This window comes from Rousettus aegyptiacus, unplaced genomic scaffold (assembly GCF_014176215.1).
Source record: "Rousettus aegyptiacus isolate mRouAeg1 unplaced genomic scaffold, mRouAeg1.p scaffold_m13_p_16, whole genome shotgun sequence".
Classification (NCBI taxonomy): domain Eukaryota; kingdom Metazoa; phylum Chordata; class Mammalia; order Chiroptera; family Pteropodidae; genus Rousettus; species Rousettus aegyptiacus.
In genome coordinates, this window is record NW_023416291.1 from 30,555,076 (window position 1) to 30,579,328 (window position 24,253).

Consider the following 24,253-nt stretch of genomic DNA (forward strand, 5'->3'; position numbering starts at 1 on the left):
TGGGGATCACTGTGAGTTCATATCATTTGGCTTGACTCTTAACTATTACATTTCCTTCCTTATTTTTCTTCCATAATATAATTGAGACTAAAACATATTTTCCTAGCAGAAGCTATTTAGTATAAATAAAGCATATTACTCTTTGAAAGTCGTGTGTTCTTTATTGCTGAGAATTTTTAATGTGTTGAAAAATAAACTAATTTAATTTTTTAAAAAAGGATAATCACTCCAGTTGAAGATTCTTTCCAATAGCAATCACTTATTTTTTGCTGTCTTGTGATCATATACTGGATATCTAACGTAGAAAAAATTCCCACAGAGGCATGCAATTGATCATAAAGTAAACAAAAAAATAAGTGTAAACAAGGTGGAGTATATATATTACCACAAATGGGAAAAAAAAACTCTCTTGGAAATATATCTCTCAGTGTTCATGTGTGTGTGACGGAGAGTGACCACGAGGGAGATGGGGATGCAGCACTCCACGACGTGGAACTCTAACCGTCATCTTTTGGTTTTATTAGTGGTGACTGTCCAATAATGTAACTTAGAAGACATGTTTACTTTGAAAATTAAAATTTCCAGTATCTGGTATGCGTGTGTGTGTGGTGGCGTTGGTGGCAGTGGGATATGTGATGTGTATACTGGAAAACTGCGAGCATTTCACCATACGTTCTCAGAACTCAGCTATTTGAAAAGTTGAAAAAAAAATCCTGGAATCTTAAAGTAGTCAAATGATCTTTTAATATTGCATCTGCAATATCATTTGGTGCTATTGTGGGCCTACTGTATAAAAATAACTGACGCTCCTCCTACTTTCCCTTGCCAACACACAAATACCATAGAAACTCAGTATTATCCTAGGACGAAAACCAACACATTTTCTCCAAGATATTTGTATTACTTATGTGGCCAAAATTTATTTTTTTTGATAAATATCCTTGGTTATTTTTAGTGATCAACAAGCTCATTCTGTTCTCTACAGGAATTCTCTCTTCAGAGCTCTGTTATCTCTGATGGATTCCTCGCATGTTGGAATGGGGCAGTCACACTTTTTCCCCAAAGTGGAGTTTGATATAAAGTTACTGTATTACAGATGGATCAATTACCCAAATGACAAATAAAACTTTTTATAAGGTAACATCCTCCACAGAGATATCACTAAAGATAGAATTATAGAGAAGTTTGAGTATCAGTTATTAATGTGTTTCTTTCTGCCTTTGAAAATTTTAGAATTTTTAAAGCCATAGGGTTTCTATGAAGACATTTTAAAAAATGATTTAGGACAAAGATGATAAACAGAAAAGCTTACTGTGAAAATAGCATCTGTCCATGTTTAGTTACTGCAACATCTCAATAGCATTGCCAATAATTGTGTATGTTTATATTTGACATTAATGACGGCATGTGATGTATGCGAGGAGCAGAAAATGATGTTGCTGCTTCACTGGGCTGCTGTTTCCAAGACCACATTCTTTCAACCAATCATATTATTGTCTCGGTCTTTAAAATTCTCAAACACTTAATAAACTTGAAGGTAACAACATTAAAACGAACCATACAACTTTTATTCATTTCATTCACTCATTTGAGTATTTATTGCTCACTTATTTGGGGGTAATTTCTTTCTCTTTTAGACACTGGTGATCAAATGTAGATTTAAAAAAAGATGTGGTGTCTGCCCTCAAGGAGGTCACAGTCCAATAAAATCCAGAGACTGTTATCATTAGGGATTTAGCTTGCAGGACTGTTTTTGAAGCTTCTCAGTTTATGTCACTGAGAATTGTACTTTGACTGTGTCAAGGCTTAGTTGGGAGTATTTGTTTGAAGGAAATGTAAAAAGGACTGAATATAGTACATTTATTTCACAAGTTCTGTCCCTTGGTAATATTCTCTTTAACATCTTTGGCCTAAAGTTGATCAGAAGAAACCAAAAAACAAAGAACGAAAGTATTTTTTTAAAAATTCTAGCACAGTTGCTAGAGGATATGTTGCTTGAGTACAGTTGTGAGAGGACACACTCTCAGTATTAAAACTATTGCCTTCAGAAAAGCAAGACAACACACCCATTACAGACAAAAAAAATTTAAGTTTTTTGAGGACTTCAGTTTGATGGTCTCTGATATTTTGGTTTACTTTTTGAAAGTTGTTTTATCAGTTCCAAGCAAGTCCCAAAAGTAAGGGTATGAGGACTTAGGTATGACAATTGCTAAAGCAAAGAGATGTGTGAAAACCATTCACAGAACGAGGTCTAGCTCTGAGCCTGTGGCGCACTGCAGCCTCTAGAACTGTATTCATGGCTTCCCTCCCCAATCCTTGCCCTTCCTCATGCCTCTCAGTCATCTTAATGCAAGAGTTTAGGTAAAATGGGCTGCTGTGAAGCACTATATGTTGTTTATAGCTCTTTCTCGTCAGAAAGGGGCAAAGGATTCTGGATGTAATAATATCTCTGCTTGAATAGGTGTTGATCTTGGAAAAAAACAGTGGACTTCTGAGGTGAAATCTCTCACGTGTATATGCTGAAATCTTGGTGCAATTACAATATAAGGCAAGAAGCATGTTAACAGCAAGGCCTCTATTAAACTTCTAGTTCTTGCTTAAAATGATGATGGTAGTGGCCAAGAAGAAGTGTAAGGGAGAGTAAGCATTGGAAAGTGTTTAAAAAAGAAGAAAAAGTTTCATGGAGAACACGTTTATTCTAGGGGAAATCAGTTTTCAATTTAAATTCCAAGCAAAACATTTCTTATCTCTCTGTAAGATTGTGGAATAATCCTAAACACCCCTATTCTCTTACTCGGTCACAATGCAGAAACCCTGTTTTTAGGGTCCTGGGAAGTTTACAACCTAGATTCACAATTATTGGGCTCCAGGGAATACAGTATCACTTGAAATGATCACCAGAATATTGTGTGTGTAAATGTACACTTTCTACTAAAAAAGTTTATAGCTTTTATTAACTTCTCATGGGACCCTTACTCCAAAATGTTTAAAACCACTATTGCTGATAAAACACAATCTGAAAACACAGATATAAAACAAAGGATTTTTATATAGATCAAGAGTGTTACAATATCACCCAACCTGATTGTTTCAGAATATAATTTCCACAGAAATGTTTGGATGAAGAGAAATTGCCTAGAAGCTGTCCTGTGAACAATACAAAAACAACTCCTTACACTCCACAAGAAGAGCTCCCAAGTGTGAGCAATGGGCATGAGACCAGAGCCATTTGGAACCTACAAAGTTAGATAAAAGATGATCATCTCAGGTTCTTCTTTAGCCACATTATATTTTGGGGTTTTAAGCTATGATTTACTGGTTACCTATTATGTGACAGTTACTGAGCTAGACTGTACACATTAATTTGCACATGTAATTTTCATATATAATAACATGTTCAATAATTTTCTTCTTGCTGTTTGAATGTTTTTCATGGATCTCTGACATGTGTTTCTGAGGAGTAGACTATACATACAATAATACTGTATTAATGTGCTCAGGCTGCCACAACAAATACCACAGATGGATGGCCCTAAAAGCCAAGGAAAATGAACAGTTGATGGCAAGCACTTCCATAATCCAAAGCAGAGTACTGAATCATTTATACAAGACAGACTATGAAATAGTCAAACCAAGCCTGCCAACATTAGCCAGTCACTCACCTACAATGTAAGGAAGGGAGCTAAAGAGACCAGTGGCATCAGTGGATTATTTTGGAGAGAGCTGCTGATGCATGGTGGACTTCCTTGCCTGTAGAGGAGAGTGTTGGAGTGCTTCACTCTCACTCTTAGCAAATGAGCGAGAGAAGCTTCCAAAATGTTCCATGTGTTCCCTAGAGCTAGAGAGATTCATGCTGAGACTGTCTTTGCTGGGAGAAATATCTTAGTTAAGAGGCTGCTTGGAGCTGGAAGTCCAAGAGAATGCTGTATGGAAGGCAAGCTACACTTCTATTCCTGGAAGAACAAAATCGGGTCTTTGTCATGGACCAACTATGGACTTTGTGGAAGAGACATACGCTGAGGTTGGACTATCTGGAGGTATAATGGATCCTACAAAGGGAAGAACCAGCAGAAGGTCAAGTACTGAGAGGAGAATTATAAATTCCCTGATGGAAAAGAGGCGTGGCCTGCCACACTAGAACCAGTCTTCAGCCTCCAGTGTGGAATCAAAAAAGTCATCTTTGGATCTCTGCTTTGCCTAAAGAGCACCAACACTGTATCATAACTGTATTAATCAGGTAAAACTTTTCTCCCTTACCTTTCCTGTCTTTCTGCTATATCCCACTTTAGAATCTACCAAAGTGGCATCACATAAGTAGAGAAGGAGGTAGAGAAAGGGAGAAGAAAAAGACCTTCCTGTGCCCATTTCTCTCTGTAGGCTTCCTGATTCAGGCTCCAGATGGTGGAAGGGAGAAGAGTAATTGAATAAGAACCGAAGGTGATATTATAAAAGTAATGTGATTATATATCCTGATTTGCATAAGACAGCCCTGATTTTTACCTGATTCTCTAATGAGAGGATAATGGCCAACCATTCCCCTTTTAACAGTAACATGGTTGGCATGATAAATTATGCAGTCTCTCAATCCAGAAGTGACTTAAAAATCTATGGTACCTAGGTTGGAAATTTCATTTGCAGATAGGAAGAACATATGAATCTTTCAGGTATAACAAAGAGATGGTGAAAAAGGATTGTTTCTCTCTTAAATGCAAAGTAAATGTAATAGGACACTGAGTGAGAACAAAGAAGAAATATGTTCATTATATATTGTATGAAAATATTTACAGTAAACTTTATTATTACATATCTAGATTATAAATTCAGTTGTGCTGAAGAGATTGTTTTTGTAGTTTGATATTATCTCTAGATAAATATTCTCTTTTTTATTGTTGCATAGAGGAATAGAGATCTATATGCAAACAACGTGACTATTACAACCACTATCCTAGTGACCAAAATTGATAAAATCATGAAAGTAGATTGTGTTACACAATTTTTATGTAAAGGAGTGGTTTCTATCTGGGTGTAGTTCTCATTGCATAAAAGACAAACAAACTAAGAAAACCCCTATAAAATAAATTCTTGTCCAAATAAATTATGTTTAGAAAATATTTCTGTCATTTCAACAAAAAATATCTTGTATGGCTTTTCATAAAAAATTACATTCAATTAATTGGCTTTAAAATTAAAACACTCTTATGATGCATTAATGCATCATAAGAAGTATATAAACATTTTAGTTGAATATTGTATTATAAAAGTATAATTTATCATAGAAACCATTCACTTCCATCAAAATAGTCAAAGGAAACAGGTGTAGAATAGATTATATTCCATTGCTGGCTTTATTGTTTTTAAATAGGCTTATGTGAAACTGCACCCACTGGGGAAAATGAAATCAGAATGAATCATACACCCAAAGGTCATTGATCTAAAAATATGGGTCCTGTGAAATGTATAAACATATTCTACTTAGTGACAGTCATCACGTGAGAGGATTTTAGAATCCTTCCACACCATTTAAGCCTCCAAGGTTATTAATTAATTTATCAGTAACAGAGAAGGCAGCCTCTCTAGTGCCTTGTCCTCATGGGGGAGCAGAGCAGATAAAAAGTGATCCTGCTGAGGAGGGATAAAGATCAAGGGGCTTAACCTCTCTGCAGGAGAGAGAGAGAAGCATATGTGCAAACACAGAGGAAAGCTGAGGCTTTAACACTTGATTTGGAACAGTGAAAGGAAACCTCTCAGGTCCTCAAGAAATACTGTTTATGATGGTGGCTGTTCTACACCTCTGGCATGGAACAGAACACTAACTGATGAAAGCGGAGCAGGTATTTATTGTCATCAAGACAGTAAACACAGTTCTCAAAAGGAATGAGGAATGGGCATTTCTCAGGTAGACTTTCTACAATTATTACTGTAGAGAGAATGACATTAAGGGAAATAAGAGTCTGCTCAAGTGGAGGAATGGTACTAGTTTGTCATTGCAAAACATTTTTTTAACTGAGCCCTTAATCAGCAGACCACTTTCTTTGACAAGTATTAGAAAGCATGTTAGACGTACATGTTAGTGTTTTGATAGCTTGACATAAACAGTTGCCTTGCCTAATTAAAGACTTGTGGAATATAACTCTCTTATAGTGGTGCTTTGGCGTAAGAAAAAAGCAAGAAAACGTATCTTAACTGTCTTTTAATAGTACTACTGACTGATGAATAAATATATACATATATACAATGATATAACTAATGGTAGGGACAGTGAAATCTGTTCACCCAGAGTGCAGGCTATTTAAGAACATGTTGTCATTACAGAATTAAAAACAATAATAAAACTAATAAAAGTCAGAGTGACATTTATTATCGTATGTGCTGGTAATTTTCAACATTATCAGTAATAAAATACTCTCCTCTGTCAGAAAAAATCCCTCCCTTTATTGACTTCCTCATGCCAGAGTATGTCTATTTGTGCGCATATACAGAAAAATCTGCACATACACTCACGTGCGAAGGCTCCATATGTATGGAGATCTTGCTTTATTGAGTAGTTGTTGCCAACTTAACACTTGATCTAAACTATTACACTACCAATGCTTGAATCATTACAGCTGGACCTAACTAAATTGGGATTACATCGAAATATTTTAATCTGGATTGTATTATAGTCAGATTTATATATTGAAACTACATCTTTGGCAACAATGATAAGAATGGGAAGGAATCATTTACTGTAATAATCAGATCTGATGAGGACCTGAGCTAAGGAAGACAAAGGGTTACAGCTGGTAAAGGGAGAGTTGTTTTTATTCTCTTTCTCCTTCTCCTGTCTTCTCGTCTTCTCTTCCTTCCTTTTTCTCCACTCCCCTTCTCTTTACTTCTTTTTAAATCTGGGAGATATTTCTATCTATATCTATGTATATGTATACGTATACGTATATGTATATGTATATGTATATGTATATCATCATCTCTCTCTATCTCTATCTAATCTATTGTCTATATCTATAGTCTATATTGATATCTATATATATTATTTATATCTATATCTATATATCTTTATGTGTGTATATATATACATATATATACACACATAAACATATATATAATAAAAAGGTAATGGCAGTTAATATAAATGGAAAATTCACAAACCCGAGAAGTTTAGTGGGTAAGTCCGTAAGAACTGGTGACTGACAGGATGAGGTGGATGAAAGATACAAAGAAATCTGAGATGACCTACTAGGGTATGGCCTGGGTAAGTGGTAGATACTGTACGGGGATTTTAGAGAAGGAACATGATTAAGGGGAATAGTAAATAAATTCCATATTAAACACATTGACTTTGATTTGGCTATAAACCACTGAGGAATTAAAAAAGATGTGTCTAAAAGACGAGTTGATTTGGAGTTCAATAAAAGGTCTGAGCTGTTGACAACTTTGCACTGTCATTTTGTGTTAAGCGACAGAAACTGGGTGGGGGGGATTTCACAGGCCCTCAGACTGATGAATAAAAATACTGATTTAAATATAGACAGAAGAAAAAGAGATAACATCAGAGAGTGAGCAGGACTGGCCAGAAAGATGGGAGGAAAAGCCAAGTAGCATGAAGTATAGGTAAAGCTGAAAAAAGTGAGAATTTCAAGGTCCAGAATTCCATAAAGAAATTAAGAATTGAAAATAATTCATTAGATAATTTATCAAGAATGTCATTGTTGACTTTACACGGAGAAGTTGGAAAGAAATGGTGGTGACAAGAAACTTTATCACAGTGGATTAAGCAGTGACTGGATGGAAAAAAAATACCACAAGTACAGATAATTGTTTCACACAGGTAATAATTGGGCAATAACTACATAGAGATGTTGCGTCAAGAAAGAGATTACATTTTTTGCTTTGAATTGAGAAACTTTTATGATATTTGTATTATGAAAGAAAAATAAGAGCAATTCTAAAGATACAGAGAGGAAGATGGTATGTGATGCTGTGAAGTCCCTAAAGACATGGAGGTAGCTCAATTTAATTCATGCAGGGAGCAATGCCTCTTCCTCTACTGAGAGAGGAGAAAGTAAGATGTTTAGCCAGACTATATAGCAAGGTAATTAAGAGAGACTGACTTTGAATGTTTCTCTTTCTGTGATAAAAAAAAAAAAAAACAAAGAACAAAATGAATAAAGTGAAAATGAAATGATAAAGAAAACGAAACCATAAGTGAGACTAAAGGTGACAGGATAGTCGATTTGACATCAAGGTCAACATTTGGAGGAAAAGCTGAGGGCAAAGCACATTAAGACGTAAAGGGGTTTGCTGGGTTGCACCAAGGGCGCAGAAGGAGCTGGATACCAGGCCTTTGCAGGAGCACCTGTCTTCACTCTTGTGTGGTTTTCTCTAGCCTTGCAAAATAGTTGGGATAAACTAGCAGAACACTCAAATGATAGATTCAATACAGAGTTAAGATTTGCAGGGATTTTAAGACAAATGAACAAGGCAGCAAAAGAAGCAAATAATGATGAGTGGGATCTCTGCTAAAGTATCCTGTATGAATGTAATTCATAATTTTGGCCAATAAATGGCTTTAGATTGTGTTATACGTGGTGTGGAAATAATGTGTTGGCACACAGTGTGCAAAGTCAGTACCAGAGGGATAAAAATAAAAAGCCTACTTTACTGATTGATTTTTAGTCTATGAAACTTTACTTAAAATATAAAGGGATTGCTAGTGTGTTTTATTGCAGCTTTAAGTGGGCATGCAGTACTTCCCTAAACTAACATTTATCTACCTAACGGCTCTTCCCAAAGAAGACAGCCGATTCTACCCTATGTGTTGGTTTGCTTTCCTATAAATACTGCCTACATTCTTAACCTTAAAATGGTGATAACATATTTTCACTTTTCACATGTCATGGATTTTATTTAGCTCCATTTTGCTCTCAGGCGAGGATAAAGTACCAGAGGGAATACATAACTATTTGAAATTTTTTCTCCTGGTTTTCATTGTTAAGCTACTGCTCATGATACAAAATCATTCTACCTGATTTTATTGTATTATTTTTTAAACTTTTTAAAAATTAAGTTTGTTGTGATAACATTAGTTTATACAATTATATAATTTTCAGGTGTACATTATAATTTGACATCTGTATATTCTATTGTGTATTTACCACCCAAGGTCCAATTTCCTTCAGCTACTATATATTTTCTACTTGGTTTTAAATTGTCATAGTGCACAACTTCATAATCAAAAGGAACATGGTGCTAAATTTAAACTGAGAAAGTACTTTACAATCAGAGATTCTGTTTTGTTCTCTTAGTAATAATAGAGAGTGACATGTCTTTGCCACTAGCTGACTTTTCTATGCTGCCTCTGTTGCCAATAGCTACAGGCTTGAGTGTAGATCTTAATGGATGGTGGCATATATTGTTAATTATGTTGCCTTGAATTCTCTTGATCCTTCTCTTTATGAGTAGAGGGTGGGATGGGCATGTTTTTAGTAGTTTTAGACATGTGCCAAACTAAATATTACATATGTTCTTATTGATTTATATGAGAATTAGTCACATTTTTGGTGTGGGTGCTTAGTATTTTGGATGTTTATAAGTGTATTTGTGAATATACACATATATATATGTAGGTAAGAATGTATGCTTTGGAAATAAAAGGCTAACAACAAATTATTGCAATTGATAAAAACAATTTAACAGTTGTTGAGCATTTCGGTGCACTTGAATACTAAGTAAGCTACATATGATAGAAATTAATCCTCAAAATAAGCCCAACATTTCAATTTTATTGCTGCGGAAGCTAAGACTCAGAGGTAGTGTAGCATCTCAAAGGGGTAACGTAACTTCTCAAAAAGACTTGTAAGATCGATTGCAGTTGATTTATGAAGCTGACAAATTCCAAAGAAAATATTAAATGCTCTTGTTTATCAAAATGCCTGTTTCTCTGCTAAATCGAAAAGTTCTCCAATGAAAATAAACTTCAAGACAACAATGAAAAGAATTTTTTTTAAATGAGGTTGAAGATGTGTGGTACTAATTTACTTTTTATTATTTAATTATAAGTAAATTACAAAAGATTTCCATTTATCTTTTCCTAATATCAGAAAAAACAGTAAAAAAATTTATACAAGCTGACCCATTTTAATTTCAATTAATTTAATAGATAGAAGGTAAGTGAGATTGAGAGTAGCATAAGGTTTGTAAGAATTTTCATCCTTAAAATGACGAATGAAATTATTTCTACCCTGATCCTCACTGTCCTCTCTTCTCCACTGATATCAAACTAAATTGCTTACAGAGATAGATAATAATCTATAGCGGTGAAAAGACCATAAGTTTTTTCATATGTTTATTGTGTCATCTTAGAGAAGATTCTTTTGATATCTCTATGCCTCAGTTTTCTCATTTGTCAGTAGGAATACGACTAGAGATATGATTTTTATGTAAATGTGATGGACTCGATTTTTATGTCCTCCTTCTCAAATTTATATATTGATGACATTAGGAGATAGGGCCCTTGGAAGGTGTTTAAGATTAAGTAAGGTCATGAGGGTGGATCCCTAGTACATGAGATTAGTGCCTTTATAAGAGCCAGGAGGAAACCTACTGCCTTTTCCTGCTCTCTTACAAGAGAGGATATAAGGAGATGACGGCATCCTGCACCTGAAAGAGGGATCTCGCTAGAACTCAACCATGCTGATTCCATAACTGTGAGGAAGAAAATGTGTTGTTTGTAATAAGCCACACACTCTATTGTGCTTTTTTATAGTAGCTCAAACTGGTTCAGACACTTATAATGTGCTTATAACAGTGCTCGGCACATAGGAAGTATGCTACTAAATGCGAGGTTTATAACTCAGTGGCTTCACTGAGAACAGTATGGAATTTATCTTTGTTCTCAAATTCTCTATTAACATAAGTTTCCAGGAATTAACTGAGATAATGAATATGTAAATTCACTGTGGCTCAGTTTTGCTCATGTTATTGTCTCTGCCAGCAATACTCTCCATCAGCCTACATCCCCTTAAGAAGATATTACATTACTCTTTCGAAGTCCATTTCAAATATGTCTTTCCTGTGTAGTTTTTACTATTGTTTATTTAAAGATTGTATTAATTTCTTGTGGCTGCTGTAACAAGTTATTATAAACAGATGGCTTAAAACAAAAAATCATCATAGTTCTGGAGGTCAAAAATGTGAAATCGAGGTGTCAGCAGGGCCATGCTCCCAATAGAAGGTCTAGGGGACAATCTGTTCTTTTATCCATTCAGCTTCTGGTAGGTCTTGGAACCTATTGTCTTGTGGCAGCACCACCTCAGCCTTCAAGGCCAATGTTTTCAAAGTTCTGTTGGCCTCCACATCGCTTTCTTCTCTTCTGTCTGTCTGATATCCCTTTGGTTCTCTCTTATTATACTGGATTGAGGACTCCCTCACTTGGTGCAAGGTAATCTCCCTAAATCAAGACATAATGAATTTAATCACATTTGCAAAAGGCCTTTTTCTTCTAAGGCAAGAGTTATATATTCTAGAGATTAGTATCTGATATTTTTGGGTGGCTATTATTTAGACTATTATATACATAAGTGATCTCTTCTTTGAATTCACAAATTTGTTGATATTTTTCTAATGGCACTAATTAAAATAATTATGTCTCACATGTGTAGTCATCTATCACACTGTGGTTTGGCTGAGTGGAAAAAGTGTGTTTCTTTCCATATTCTTGTTTATCTTCTACTGTAACGAGTTCAGAAATTCGCACGTGGTTATCAACTTTATAAAATTTAAATTTAATAAGTTTTATAATTAAAATTATTATTTTTGGTGTATTATGTTTAATATATATCAAGTTTTCTCATTTTTCAATGTGCCCTAATATGTGTTTCTGTTATATTCAGATGCTGGGCCTTGGGGTTACCAAAAGATGACCAGGTTATTATATACAAATTGCTTACTCACGGCCTAGTTGGAGAGATGGACAAATAAAGAGATAGTTACAAATAAATGTGAGAATGCTAAGTATGCAAAGAGAATGCAGAGAGGGACACTCCCCTGGGGATCGAATATTAATTCCGAGCACAGGTAGACCTAAAATTGTTTCTATTATAGAGGTTATATCTGATTCATATATTTCTGATTACTAAACATTAGAATCTTGATTAATGGACTTTGAACACTATTAATCTGAAATGTATGTGATATATAATTAAACTTTTAGTGACTATGAAAATAACTCTTTGAGATATTATGCAAAATAAAGGCCTCCACATTCCTTTCTTTTAAAAAAAAAACATAATTATATTTGACGACATTATCTTTTTTTTTTTCTGAGATGATAGACATACATCTTATATCTTGGTTTATTGACTTATTTATTTCCCTCCTTTTAAAAAATAATAGTGCCCTCAAAACACAGTAGGGTTATTTTATAATCTGCTCAACCTCCTGTACTTACCCTCAAGTGGCATAAAATAGCTTTGATTTCTTTTATTCTGATCCTCTGATAATTGTTCCTCTGATGTGGGGAAATTGCAGTAGCCACTACTCCTCTCATGACAGGCATTTTAGAATTTTTTTCTCCTGGGGACTAAAGGGCATTGAGTTTAGCTCAGAGGGGCTTCAGAGTTCTGGGAATTGCAGTCTATTTTCATACATGACAATTTTATTTCCAAATAATTTATTTCCAAATATATAAACAATGAGGATAATCTTTTTATCTGTGACTCTCAATCTTACTAGAATCATTACATCTTGAGCTCTCCTATTTTAAAGAGATCTCCTATTTTCACTGTTATAAAGTTCTTGCTTAAGTCTAGATAACAATAAATTTATCCTGTTTTGAACAATTTCGTTAAAGAAAAAATTTCTAGCACATTTAGTAAAGACAGAGGGGTAATAAAAGCTCCATAGTGAAGGAGAAAGATCAGGCTCAACTTCCAAATAAGGAAAAGTGTGAATTTGTAGCCAAGGAGCAGGGTGAGGTCAGCAGCTGGAAGATTACTAAGAGGAAACATAAAGGCTAGGAGGATTCTGGTTAAATGGACATAACAGGATTCTTGTTGAAGGCACACCAGGGTGATCGGATATTGAGGGTGGGAAATGAGGAATGTGGTCAGATATTAAGGGCAGTCAGACATCAAGGGTGAAGGATTCTGCCTAAACCAACAATGGGATTCTTGCAAAAAATGGGCTGTACAAAGATGGAAACAAGAAAGCAAGTTAAAGTCTAATTGAGCAGGGGGCTCAGAAGAGCCTGACTAAAAAGTGGTCAATTTTTTCTCTTTTTGAACATGTATGAGGGCATTTAAAATATTGGATAAAATCTTTCATCATCCCATCCCTGAAAGTAACTTACACTTGTGAGCACTTACTAACAGCCACATACTGTGCCAGATGGTTCAGATGTACTGCGGAAGGTAGTTTTTGTCTTTCCTCAGTTAAAGATGAAAATACTGAGGCTCAGAGAAGTTAAGTAACCTGTCCAAGGTTATATAGGTAGAAAGTGATGAAATACAATTAGGAAATAAATTTCCCATTCATTATTTCATTTGACGTATATTCACTGAATATGTGCTGTAATTTGACTGTGTTTGGGACAGTAGAAATACAGGAATGAGCAGAAAAATTAATGTCTCTTCCTTCACAGAGGTGACCACAGAATATGGGACATGGAAGGCATTATTCAGGTAATGCATAAATAAATATAAAGTTTCATTCATAATGTGTCCTTATATTTACCAAAATGATTTGTGTTATAAGAGGATTAAGTGTATTCTTAGGGAGGAATCATAGATGGCTATCTGGAAAATGCTCGTTAGGGTTTATTTATGATGGGGAGATATGGAGTGAGTTCAAGGCAAAGGCATTGTTATACAGAGAATGTGTCATGCCAAAATTCATATGTTGAAGCCATAACCCCCTATTAATGTGATGTTATTTGGAGATGGGGATTTTGGGAGAAAATTTGGTTTAGATGAGGTCATGAAAGTCGGGTCTCTGTGATGGGATTAGTGTCCTTATACAAAGAGAAACAAGAGTTCTCTCTCCCTGTGTGCACACAAAGGGGTTGTGTGAGCACACAGCAAGATGGCAGCCACGCATAAGTCACGAAGATGGTTCTCACTAGAAACCAACCATACTGCCACCTGGGCCTTGATGTTGTTATCCTCTAGAACTGCAAAAACAATAAATTTCTGCTGTGTACACAGCAATCTATGCTGTTATGGCAGCCTGAATGGACTAGACAGGTATAGAGAAATATTGTGTATGAAGATGACTTGGCCTGTTGAAGAGAAAGAAGACCAGTGTGGCTAATGTGCATGTTGTGGTGCGATCAAATCCAAGACCCACAGAGCCAATCGAGATGAATCGTGAGCCTTTTATTAGTCGGCCAGTGACTGACACTCTACCATGCAGGGTTAAAAGAGATCGGCCCCGAGCTCCCAGCAGAGGCAGTTTATATAGCCACCAGCACATCCCTGAGCAGATCACCACACCCTGATTAACAGTTGGCCATTAGCATATCCTTGATCAGATTACTCTGGTTAACAGCATCTCCTTGATCAGATTACCCTACCCTGGTTAACAGAGTCCTTGATCAGATTACCACAACCTAGTTAACAGAATCAGAAGTAAATATTTAATACTGGCTTACTGGAAAACTGTCCACCAATAACATGCAGAGTATGACAGGAAACGTGGTTCGAAATGAGGCTGAGGACCCAGGTAGGGCCAGTCCATGTGTGGCTATGGGAGCCACTTTAGGAATGAGAGCATTGTGTGATCATCAAAGAGCTCATGACCTGACACATTTATGTTCTGAAAAGATCACTTTGCCTGCTGTGACAATTCAAGGTGAGAGATGGAGATGGTGAGGAACTGGAGAGCGCTAAGAACAATGCCCAGGCTTTTGTCTTGCACAGTTCAAATCACTGAAGAAGGAATACAGAACAAACAATAAGATTGGAGAAAAGGATGGAAGACATAAGATGGTGTATAAACCTCCAAACTTACCTTAACTATACCCTTATGTGTAATCTCTTGTAAGCTAAACATAGAAGCAGATTTGGGATAACATTATAGGTTCATTTGGGACATTGTCGATTTTAGATAATCTTGAAACATTTAAGTGATGATTTCAAACAGGCACTTGGCATACTGGTCTGGAGCTTAGAGGAGAGATCATGGACTAAGATGTATATTTGGGGGCATTTGCTACCTAAAGAAAATTGAAGAACTAGGGAATATAAAGAATAAGAACATAAAATGATACAGGACCAAATAAAACTCATACTCTAAATATAATTACCAAATATAAAATGGGTTGTGGAGGTCCAAAATGGACAAAGGAAGATCCCTGCTTCCCCACTTCTCTTCCCAGTTTAGTGGAGGATGAGTGCTCCTCTGGCTTTTTGATAGAGTAAGTCGTTTTGAGCTACTGAAAGAAGATTGAAGAGTAAAAGTTGGGGAGGAATCTAGTACTTCATCCTATATTAGTTTTCCATTGCTGCTATAACAGATCAGCACAAATTTCGTTGCCTAAAACAGCATAATTTTATTATCCTACATTTTGGAGGTTAAAAGCAAGAAAAGTCTCACTGAGCTAAGATCAAGGTGTCAGCAAGGCTGTATTCCTTCTAGAAAGTCAAGGGGAGATTTTGTTTCTTTGCCTTTTCCTTGGATTATGTCTCTTTCCTCATTTTAAAGCCAGAAGCGTAGCATATTAAGATCTTTCTCACTCTGACCCTTGCTTCTTTCCTCACATCTCCTTCTCTGACTCTTCTCTTGCCTCTCTTATTTACTTATAAAGACCCCTGTAATTACATTGGGCACATCTAGATAATTCAGAATGACCTCCCCATCTCAAGATCCGTAATTAAATCACATCTGCTATATAAAGTAAAATAAGGTTCTGGGCATTATAAAGTGGACAGCTGGGAGCTACCTAATCTTGGGGTTGCCTCACTGTCTTTCGTTTGGCTTCTCAAGTATTCCATTCCACAGGTTACTATAGACGACATATGAAAGGCCTCAAGTAGTTTCTGTTTTCCCAGCTTGCTGGACCTTTGTGGGTGAGAACTGATAGCAGATTGGATTCAAGTAGTGATAAAGATGGAGACACTTGCTCATGTTTAAGTGAAATGATAACATCAAAATGATAAATTTTTAGGGAAGTTTCCTAGGTCAAAAATCCTGCCATATTCCATCATGTTACTTTTTACATGTTATTTCACAACTATGAATCAGGAATATGTTAACTGTATTTGGGGACACTGGGGTAAAGATTGCCACAAAAACTTCCTTTGATTAGGTAGTTAAGAATGTACGATTAAAGACTTCCATGGCTGGGTGGGATTTTTGTTATTTGGTTGTGATTAATGTTAGACTTAAAGATAAAGGATGAATTTAGGAATCAGCAAATATTCAAGGAAAGTAGTTTTTAATGGAAGAGATCTATAAATAATAAATTTTAAACAACACTAAAAATACAATATTCCAGAGATAAATTTCAAAATTAATGAATTAAGTGTTTCCTTAAGCAAAAATCATACAACATATTTTTAAGATTCTTTAAAAGAAAACTTTATTATAGCTGTTTTAATTTCATTCTGAAAATCTTTGCTTCTCTTCATATCAAAGTCTTGATTAGAGTACATTATCTGATTTATTCAGAAGTCTACTCGCTGGAACAACTTGGTGAAGCAGGTTCTGAGTACTTGGGTTCAAGCCTAGCTCTATTGTCATTGGCTATGTGATTTCAAGTTTTACCATCTGAGCCTTAGTTCTCATGAATAACACAGGATCAATTTACCTCAATTTAGGAAACTGACGATTGAATATAAAATATCTATTTCTGAGTAGGTGGGCAAGCACATCAGAGATATTATTGACATGATTCTGTGATAAAAAATTGCAGGTATAAGGCCAAAGATTGATTTCTTAACTCTCTCCTGTTGCATTCTTTATCCAGCATTCTTCTAGTGAATTATCAGGTGTCTATTAAACAGTGCAATGGAAAGGTAGAGTAGGAGGTTAGATAAATAGGTCTGGGTTTCAAGAAAGAGGTCTAGGTAGAAAATATACATTTTACAATAATCACCATATAGACGGCATAAGACTATGAGACTGGGTAGCCATGGGGAATGAGTAAAACGAAAATGAAAATGTTTTAAGAACCACTTCACAGACTGTGGACTCAGATGAGAACATAGAAGGCTCCTGAACTTCCCTCCCCACAGGACTCAGTGAATACATCTCTGCAGAGAGGAATTATCCCCCCTGACAAAAATTCAGAAATCCTATATATTGAATAACTAAGAGAATACCCACAGCAAAACAGTAGACAGGCTAAATCAGGTATTATCACAGAGCTTCACCAAAGATTCTATTTTTATGACTCCAAAATTTATGTTTTCATCCCTTTCTTAAAAGATATCAGTGTCAACTTTTTTTTTTTTTTTTGAGGGCACTTCAAATGAGACATATCCAAAGTGAATTAACTTGTTTTTTTTTTTTCTCCCCATACCAGTATTCTTTTCTTTATTGACTATTTCGATAGCTTTACCAGTCACCATCTTGAATTCCCCCTTTTTTCACTGACACCTTATCCCAATCTGCCCCTGCCTTCACACAACTGATTAATTAGCTTAGAAACATCACTGTTATCACTGTCCCCTGCTGTCTCTCTGCATTCTTACAGACATTTTTAATGAAGCCCTAATCAGCTTTTGTATGCACCTTGCACAGGCAAAGGCAAGATTTAAAAAGCAGATGGTGCTATTCAAATATGTTACTATAATTACTTTCTTCTTCCACAGGCCACCCAAGAACAGAACTACGTGTTATTAAAGACTAAGTAATTCAAAGCAATATCATTAAATATTTTTCTTATAGAAATAATAAAGATGATGTATTCCTTTTACTTTCAAATCCTTTCTTTGGTAAATATAAGGAAAAGGAGTGTACAATTTTGAGACACTATATCTAATTCCTTGTTTATACGAACATACCTCATTAGGAATTTATTTCCATGAGAACATCAGTTCCAGATCTAGAGTCAAGGGAAGTATACTGAGATAGATATTATGACTGGAACTTAAGTGATTTATAGTTTTACTGAATATTTAGAAATACCATTCTCTCTAAAACTAATTTTTTAGTCTAATGCTTTATGAAGATTACATAAAAGCAGCACTCGGAATGACATGCACTGAAGAACTGTGCAAACATTTTCTTAGTGTTGGCACAGGGTGCACTTAACTTTTTTCAAAACATTTGAATTTGGCGTCACGGAGAGTGGTTGGAAAGGCAAGAAGGTTTTAGAATGTGGCTTCAGATTTCACTTCTCATTTACCTTGAAATGAAATCAAACATTGCAGGAAGCATCCTCACAAATAGACCTTTTAACATTTTGAGTTAAAAGCAGACAACCTGATGAAGACCATGGATGTTTTTAATATAAAGACTGCTTGTTTCTGATTGTTTTTTATTGTCATTGGTGTTAGTGTTGTTATTGTTCAAACTGGGATTTGCAGAATAATCTAAAAGCATATCTATCTATCTATATCTATATCTATATCTATATCTATATCTATATCTATATCTATATAGATAGATAGATAGATATACTTGTAGAGGCTAACTTTTGGCTGGTTTCCTTTTGCTGTGGTGTTTTGTTATCTTGTTTCAATGGTAAATGTGCCCAGAACTGTACAGTATCATGGCTGCATTCACTCTTGGAGTAGTTATGTTGCATTTTTCTTGTTATTAAAAACATATTAGGAGCAATGAATGTATATAAAAACCTCAACTAGCCAAAAAGAAAGAAAGAAAGAAAGAAAGAAAGAAAGAAAGAAAGAAAGAAAGAAAGAAAGAAAGAAAAAAGAGAGATAAAGCATATAACCTGAGGCTAGAAACTGTTTTGAAATACTTATCCCAGAAAAATAATTGGCTAATTCTTAGTACAAATCTAGAACTTAGTTTAAAAATAAAAAGAATTTAAACTTCATTACAAGAATCAGAATTTTCCATGAAATTAATTATTACTCTTTGTTGCTATATTAATAAAAGAATGTCCCTAAAATATAGTTTTGGAAAAAATTGGATTCCAATTCTTTAGATGACATCTTCAGTGGTACCCCTTATTGAATGATAAAGTGAAAAGGGTGCCAGTATAGAGGTACAATAAAAATCATTCATATGTAGACTTAAGAAAGCATGAAGAAATAAAGAATATAATAGTTTTAGTTTATTTTGCCTCTGTTTTCTCTAAATTTCTTTTTTAACATGATTGATCAATCATTCCAAAAATACAATATAACCTTTTTTTTTAGAGTTAATTGTAACAACTTTATGATGCTATCTAAAGTATTGTTTTTTCATAAGTATGGGTGGTAAGCTAAGTAATAGTCTAAATATTTTCATGTCTGGATCCCCAGAACCTGTGAATGTTACCTTATATGGCAAAAGATCTTTGTAGATGTGATTTTAGATAATTTAAATCAAGATTATTCTGAATTATCTGGGTGGGTCTGATATTATAGCATTAGTGCTTTTAAGAGAGAGGCAAGAGAGTCAGTTAAGGGAGAGGCGATGTGAGGACAGAAGCAGAGGTTGGAGGCAGACAGGCAACCAAGAGCCAAAGAATTCAGCAACCTCAAGAAGCTGGAAGAGGCAGAGTAGATACTTTTCAGGATCCTCCAAGAGGTACCAGAATTGCCATCACCTTGACTTTACGTTCTGGAAGACGCATTTCCAACTTTTAGCCTCCAGAACTGTAAGAAAATAAATGTGTGTTTTTATAGGTAACCAAATTTGTGGCCATTTTTTATAAAAAACTAATACAGTATATACTATTTTTAAATCAGAGAAAACATTATTTTATTAAAAATAAAAAGGGTGAAAATTTTTCTATACTTTTAAAGTAATTTATATTAAAGCAAAAAAATTATCAAAATCTTTCTGCACTTCTATGTACCTGTGGCCAGTTTGACTGAAGAAAATGGTCAAAGTGGCCACTTTATTGATTCTAGACAAATTGCTAAACTCTATTTTAAATAGCTTTTATAAATAATTCCAATAGGAACAGATTATGTTACTAAATGACCCAGTTTTATCAACAAATATATGCATGTTTAAAGTCAAGAAAAAGTGAGCAGAAAAAAGTATGAGATAATACCAAGAAATTGTTAATTTTGTTGAATGAGATAATGGTGTTGTGATGATGTTTTTAAAAAATCCTTATTGGTTAACAATACCTGCTGAAGTATGTATAGTCAAAATGAGAGATTATCTGGAATTTACATTAATATGTTGTTACTTAAATAATCTCAGAGAAGTTGGGTAGATGAAACAGAAATGGCATAATATTGATCATTTTTGAAGCTGAATGTTTTATACCTAGATATTTATCCTTATTCTCCTATTGAATTTTTATAGTAAATTTTTTAAGAAATAAAATAAAGTGTACTGTATCAGGCACAAAACTTAGTGGCTTAACACAATAATTGTTTATTTACCTAGCGTTAAAAAAAATTATTAGCCATCTAGGCAGTCTCCAGTCAACTGAGAGGGAGAGGTATGGGCATGGTATGGGGGACCCAGGCAATGAGGTCTGCTGGATGAGGCCTGGGCAGGTACAGGAGTCTTGAGGCTAATCCTCCCTCGCAATTCAAATTTGGCAGGGCAAATTCGGCTGGTGAATTGCTGATCTTGGTTGGGCTCACTCACGCATCTGCACTTAGCTCTCAGGTTAGTCGGTCTATGATAGCCTAACCCTGGAAGCTTTGTCTCCAGTCCATATGACCACTTATCTTGCAACTGACTAACTCAAGGTGGTTCACGTGACAGATGGCAAGGTTAAAAGAGGAAGTAGTAGCCTGCCATTCTATTGTTCAAAAAAAGTCACAAGCTGGTTCAGATTTAACAGGTGAGGTTATTCACTCCACATCCTGTTGGAAGGAGCTTCAAAGTCACATTGGGATAAGGAATTAATAGACATTTTTGCAATTTGCTGTATACCTATGAAAAAAGACTACAATAAAATCTTACTAGTGAAATTTTATAAACCATTAAAATCTATTAAAATCAGAAACAAGTCAAGAATTTTGCTACTACAACTTCTGTTCAACATTATTTTAAGGGGCCAAACCAATCCAGTAATAATAAATTTTATTTTAGTGCTTACCATGTACTAGGCCCTTTTTGAAGAGCTTTACATATATTAACTTATCTATCCCTCATCACAACCCTAGGAGGCAGGTATTATTTTACTCATCTTGTAGATGAAAAAGCTGGAGCATGATGGAGTTATGTAAATTTCCCAAATTTATACAGCTAGGAAATAGTGAATTTGGAAACAAGCCCAGGCAGTTGGGTTCACAGTGTGCATTTTTAAAGGCTATACCAGAAATGGAATATTTTTAAAGGAAGAAAATGTTCTTTTCATTAGCAGTAAATAGGATTACATATGTAGAAAATTCAAGAAAATATTAAACTACTTAGACTAACAAAGTTTAGCGGATTCAACAGATTCAGGAAAATATAGAAAACTCTACATCTTCTCATATCCAATAAGATAATGTTATATGAATTATTTAACTGAAACCCCTGAAAACATAAAGTATAAATAAAATGACTGATACATTTGATAGAACTGAAATTTAAAACTTGTAAACAAAAGACCTATGTAAATAAGTAAAATGATAAATGACAGACTAAGAGGAAATATTAGCCACATGTGATCCACAAATATTTAGTCTATAGAATTAATTCAGAAAGGACAGTTTTAAATCTATAAGAAAATTAGAAGGTAAGTATCTCAAAGAAGACATTTAAAAAATTATCCAAAAAAATAATTTCAAAAGAATTCTTACAGAAATTTCATTGTGCTTAGAAATACACAGAAAACCACAATGCAGAAAACAACACTCATTTTTGTAAATATTTTTGAGGTTTCTTTTGATTCACTTTTTATGTATATGTACAGTTTCAACGAAATTGGATTCATAACACTTAATACTCTTTTTGTATGCATTTATTTAATGTAATAATTTTTTTACTTAATCTTTTATGTCATGTTGTTTTAATAACTAAACACAATTATAATTTGTTCAACCATTTCTTATTTTTAAACATTAAATTTGTTTCCAGTAGTGCATATTTATAGTTTTTTATCAGAATAATTTCCTGGAGGTGTATGACTTTAGATGCACCAGAAATTTTTAAAAGGTTCAAATGTGAAAGGAACTATCTTCTTTTTACTCAAAGAAGAATTTTTTTTTCTTTCTCTTAAATATACCTAGTGGCAAAGTATATATAGGGTTTACTCAATTATAGGTGTGTATATATATACATGTGTGTATATACATCTAGTGTTGAGTAAATCTACTCTTAGTTCATTGCACATTATTATCATTGGTCCCTGTGAAGCCAATTTGTTTTTCTTAGTCCATTCTTTATCCAAGATTTCAATCTCATGTTTTTTTTATAGATATCTACTCTTCAGGTTTGATATAGACGTCTTTGAATATGTATATGTTGTTTAAAAATAGTCTTTATTTTGTGTCTATCTGAAAATTTTTCCTGATCATTCAAATCCATGTTTACATATTATTTATGCATGTTTATGCATATGATATGCATATTACACATATCAGGTTTAGTGCTTCTAACTGGTGTCTATAAATCATAACATGTATCTACCACATTTTACCTTAGTTCATTTAGTAATGAGTATGTTGCTTGCCTGCAAAACTCTGGTCTCACAAACAATGCTTGTGTATTCTCAGCAACACTCCATTTCTCACTACCATAATCAGTGACCACAGCAGTCATGAATCTCTTCGAGAATATCAATGGAGTATATACATCTGTGAATTGGCAGACTAGGTCATGGAATATATGCATTTTTAATTTGGCGAAATACTGCCAGATTGCTTTCCAGAAAGGCTTCATCAGTCTACAGTCTACACGCAATGCCTGAGAGTTCCTGTTTCCCACTGGGAGGTATCTTCACATCCTGTTGTTTTATGATTTTGTTTTGACAAGCAGCTAATAACATTTATATTAAATTTGTTGTAAATCAAGGAATTCTATCTCTGTAAGATTAATTTAATACTTAGATTGATTTAAGCTCCTTCCTCAGTGAGGGCAAGGGAGATAGCACTAAGTAAGTAAAGACATTGGCTAAATTCATTTATATATTTTTTAAAATATACATTTAAAATTTTTATTGAACATTATATTGTTACGCTTCTTTTTAATTTAAATTAATACATGAATACCAAGTTATCTTAATGATGAAATAAATGGTATAAAATTAATCTCCTAAAGTTAATAATGATAAATTATTGATAAAATATATTTTAAAAAACAACTATTTGTAAGTACTAGAGATGGATTGAAAGCAGACAGAAGTTGAACCAGATGATTCAAGCCTTGAAAAAAGGAATAGAACTAGGTGTTTTTCATATATGTGGCATTTTGTTTGATGATACTTCAGTTCATGTAGCACTGACGCTTTGATTTTAAACTTCCAGCTTCCAGAGCTGTGAGACAATAAATTTCTCTTGTTTAAGTCTCGCAGTTTGTGGTACTTTGTTACAGCAGCACTAACATATTCCCCCTTCTATGTAAGGGATACGTTCCAAGACACCCAATGGATGCCCGATACCAGTCAAAAGCCGAGGCTGTCACCTATGCTTCTGACCAACCAACAATAGATTGGTTAATCTGTTAAGTAAAATGTTTCTCTGAGTTCTGGGAGCCATTCTAGCAAATTAATCAAACTCACAAAAGTGACCTTAATTTGCTAGAATGGCTCCCAGAATTCGGAGAAACATTTTACTTAACAGATTACTGGTTTATTATTAAAGGATTTAACTCAGGAACAGCCAGGTAGAAGAGAAGCAGAGGGCAAGGTCTGGGAACAGGGCATAGAGCTTCCATGCCTTCTGCCCGTGAGCTACTCTCCCCGCATTCCACATGTTCATCAATATGGAAGCTCTCTGAACGCTCTCCTTTGGGGTTTTTATGGAGCCTTCATTACAAAGGCAAGACTGATTATTCATTGGCCATTAGTGATTGATTCAATCTCCAGGGAGGTCAGAAGAGGGACCGAAATTTCCAACCCTGTAATCACATGGTTGGTTCTCTTGGCCAGCCTTAATTGAAGTACAAAAGTCGCTTCATTAACATAATAAAAGACACCTTTTATTATGTTACCTCATTTTATCATAGTACCTCATTTTAAGAGTCTCTCATA